The 4,186-nt window shown below is 52.4% G+C and overlaps 1 long non-coding RNA gene across 1 annotated transcript; it reads right to left on the bottom strand.

Moving 5' to 3' along the window:
* Nucleotides 1–721: 721 nt before the first annotated feature.
* LOC136004837 (uncharacterized) lies at nt 722–3,461 on the bottom strand. The gene is made up of 2 exons (XR_010608600.1): nt 3,256–3,461; nt 722–1,569 (listed from the first exon to the last, which is right to left on the bottom strand). It is a non-coding gene; the product is annotated as an uncharacterized LOC136004837 (long non-coding RNA).
* Between the last annotated feature and the right edge of the window lie 725 nt (nt 3,462–4,186).

The following is a 4,186-nucleotide window of genomic DNA, read 5'->3' as shown; positions in this document are numbered from 1 at the left end:
CAGGGCTTGCATGCTCCGGGCATGGCAGCCGTGGAGGGAGGCTAGCACTTCAGGCAGTGCTGGGAGGCGGGAGGGATGGAGCTGCAGACCAGAAGCATGGGTTGGGCTTTAGCCTTCAGCTTGGCCCTGCTGCCAGCACAGGAAAGGCTTTTACCCCAGCCAAGTCCCCAGGCAGCCCACACTCTGGTGTGGGCCTGTCCATGCCAGCCCGGCAAAGGCAGCTTGTGCCCAAGGTCTGCAGGAAAACAGATGGGGGACAGGGGGATTGACCAGACCCATGCCATGAGCCCACTGTGACTCTGGCAGGGCCCTTGTGAGCCCAGATCCAGCCTGCTGGGCTGCATTACTGCCTTGGACAGCAGCTACTGAAGGATTTAGTGGGGATGCACAGCACTGATACCACACATGAAAAGACTCTGGCTGGACGTGGCTGCTGGGTCCTGCATCAAAAAAAAAAAAAAAGGAAAAGCAGAAAGAAAAGACAAAAAGCTGTATGGGATGTTACAAAGATGGGGAGAAATGTACGTCTGTGGCTACGCACAGCACAGAGGAAACCAAACCATGACCTGGGCATCCCCTCCTCGGCTGCAAGAGCAGTCCAGCTCTGGCATGGGCAGACTGAAGGAAGAGGACACTGCAGAGAGGGCAGAGTACACACAACAGTTCTGGCCTCCTGGGTGTCACTGCCCTACTGTGAGACTGAAGGCAGGGTCCAGGAATGTGACCAGCGCACAGGAGCGTTTTATTTGGACGTATCAGTCAGACCACATCAAATCCTGTCTGAAACATCACAGGGTTGGCAGGGAAATGGAATAATCTTCACCTGAGTCTTTAGGCCAAGCTGGAGCAGAGTGCACTTGCTTTGCACATACGGTAAAAGCACTCCTTCCTCCCAGAGGATGCTTTGAAGGAAGAGCATTGAGGATAGCCTGATCCAGGAAATGAACAGCAGCTAAATAGGAGACTGTTTTCAACAAGGCCAGAACAAAAATCCCTCAAAAAAGGACCCTCAAAAGACTTTTGTTCATAAACAGGAGAGCTCCTCAGGGTCCCCTTTTGGCCCAGGAGCCCCCAGCCCAGACCTGTTGCCCCTCTTTTGGCCTCTCTGGGGTCAGCCGCTGGGTCTGTAGGCAGATGGTGATTTGGCGTCTGCCCTTGGGATGCTGCTTTGCTGCTACCCACCCCAAACCTGCAAACAGTGGGCTCACAGGTCGGGGCTGATGCAACCTGATGTAACTGCAGCTGAGCAGCTCCCCGGGGAGCCCATCTGCACATAGTGCCTCAGTGCATGCACCGCTTTCAGGGGAGGGACCTCAGGAATCATCTGGTCCAACCTTTGGAGGCAAAGCATGACCTAGACTAGATGGCCCAGAATGCCAAATCTTTAAAGCATCCAGTGTCTGGGAATCCACCACTTCCCTGGGGAGATCATTCCAATGGCTGATTGTTCTCATTGTCAAAACCTCCCTTCATGTCCAGTCAGAATCCCAGGAGTAACTTGTGTTCATTTCCCCTCATCTTTTCCATGTGGCTTCTTGTAAAAAGGGAGTCATCTTCTTTGTAGTCATCCTGTAATAATGAAACAGGGCAATAAGGTGCTTTAAATGGAACAGGGTGTTAAGGTACCTTAAAGGTCCTTTAAATACTGGAACATGGCGATAAGAGGCTGCTGCAGCAGGCAAAACACAGGCTACTGTGCCCCTAGACAGATGTGTGGCTAGGGGGAATGACAGCAGGGCTAAAAACCCTGTCTAGCAGCTGCCACTGCTCCTGTCCCAGGGCAGTCAGGTGGGGCTAGGGTGGCTGCTGCCTTGGTGCCTCCTCCCAGCAGGCGGGAATGCGCCGGATCTGACCTGGATCTTCCCAGACAAGCCTGAACAACACGGACAAACTTCTGACGCAGCTGCCTCCCTTTGATTTTGTTTGTTGTTGTTGCTGTATTCTAATGGGTGTCTTCTTCAGCAGCGGAGGTGCAGTTGCAGTGGTTCCCACCTGGTTGCATCAGTCTTGAGAACTGATGCGGGGAGCAGCGCTGCTCATGCAGTGACTAATGTGCAGGAAGGAACCGGAGATCCTGCCACTTCCTAGAAGCTCTGTGAAGACTGGGCAGGCGATAGCCTGTCCTGGCTGCGAGTGTGCAAAGCTGCATCAGTGGAGGCTCTGCACGCACTTCCGAGAAGGGAGCAGTAAGCCTGACAGCTCAAATCCACTGCAGCCCAAGGCTCAGGCTTTTTACCCATTTGCAGATGTTTCTTGCTTCTTCCTGCTTTCATCTATTTGCTGCTTATATGGTCCTTGAGATCCCTTATGTGATCAGCCATGTGGCTGTCCCAGGGTTTCTTGCAAACTCCCCTGTCTGCCTTTGAGGCACAGGGTACTCTGGTAGTGGTGATATGTTGGTCTTTTCTACTGCATAAGGAGACACCCTATAAGACCTCTGAGAGCCCCAGCAGCCATTGAGAGCAAGCTCTGCTTGCTGTCATGGGCTGGCAGCAAGACAACCTGGGAGAGGAGCTGGCAAATCCCAGCTCTAATCGAGACTGTATGTCTCCATCTCCAGCACACAGGCAGATTATTTGGTGCCTGTGCTTTCTTTTTCCCATCACTGTAGATCACATCAGTACTTACAAGCCTTGCTATGCAAATTAATCACAGGTGGACATGGTCTGCAAACAGGCCCAGCTGAAGCTGCAGAGGATCTGATGTGTAATGCTTGGGGCAGCAGCCTGGCACCGCAGCAAGCGACATCCACGTGTGTTGCTGGCAGCAGAAGGGTGTCAGACTCAGATGCAGCAGCACATCAGTGTGGGCAGGAACAGAGATTGGCAGCAGCATCTATCCTATCTACCCACCACATCCAGGCAGAGAAGGCAGAGGAGCCAGATCTCCTGGCACCCTTGTGTAAAAGCCTGGGCTGCTGCCCCAGCAGCGAGCTCTGCCTGTGAGTTATGGCAGGTGAGGAGTTCTGTAATCTCAGTATGGGACAACAGGATGCCACGCAGGACATAGCACTGCTTATACAGGTACTATAAGGCAGCCGAGACAGTGCTCTGTGCGTTGCTTCTCCACATGGCTGCTGTGCAGAGCAGCACTGCCCCTGGAAGGATTTGACTGTGGGGCAGAACAGGGCAAGGCTGCAGGGCACCAGCCACTGTGAGTCTGCCTTGGCGCTTTGTGGCCCTTGAAGATGCCTGCTTGTCCCACTGTGCCTGCACGGGCAGGGCTTGACTGAACCTCCCACCAGCAGGATTGTACCTGGGAGATCTGCAGCTGCTTTTGGGTCCAAAGACACACACCAGTGATGAGCACAGGGCTGAGGAAGACAATGCACCCAACCACATCTGCAAGGTGACAGGCTCCTGAGCCTTTATATGTTGGATTGGGAGCCTGAGTTTGGCACCAGTGAAGGAGAGCTCTTGTGCAGACTTGCACCTTCACCTGCACATGAGCAGAGCTTTGGCTGGAACTGAGTTAAAAGTGAGAATTTATTAACTTTAGAAGAAGCGGCAGGAAGCTCAGAAGGACTACAGGAACATTGTGAAATTATACAGGGAGAAAATTAGAAGAGCCAAAGCCCAATTAGAACTTAATCTGGCTACTGCTGTAAAAGATAATAAAAATGCTTCTATACATTAGCAACAAAAGGAGGGCTAAGGGAATCTCCATCTTTACTGGATATGGGAAGAAACATAGCAACAGGGGGTGATGGAAAGGCTGAGGTACTTAATGCCTTCTTTGCCCCAATCTTTAGTAGTTAGACCAGCTTTTCTCAGGGTACCCACCCCCCTGGGCTCACAGTGTGAAGCCCCCATAATCCCAGGGGAAATGGCCAGTGACCTGCTACATCACTGAGACACACACCAGTTTATGGGACTGAGTGGGATCTGCACAAGGATCCTGAAGGAGCTGGTGAAAGTGCTCCTGAGCCACTCTCCATCATTTATCAGCAGTCCTGGGTAACCAGAGAGGTCCCAGTTGACTGGAGGTTGTAAAATATGACACCCTTCTACAAGAAGGGCAGGAAGGAGGATCCGGGGAACTACAGGCCGGTCAGCCAGACCTCAGTGCTGGGGAAGGTCATAGAGCAGATCGTCTTGAGTGCCATCATATGTCATGTACAGGACAACCAGCTCATCAGGCCCAATCAATGGGTTTATGAAAGACAGCTCCTGCTTGACTAACCTGA

The sequence above is a fragment of the Lathamus discolor genome, chromosome Z (assembly GCF_037157495.1).
Source record: "Lathamus discolor isolate bLatDis1 chromosome Z, bLatDis1.hap1, whole genome shotgun sequence".
NCBI classification, from domain to species: domain Eukaryota; kingdom Metazoa; phylum Chordata; class Aves; order Psittaciformes; family Psittacidae; genus Lathamus; species Lathamus discolor.
The sequence above is the reverse complement of the archived record's forward strand: the minus strand, read 5'-3'. Positions and strand labels throughout refer to the sequence as shown.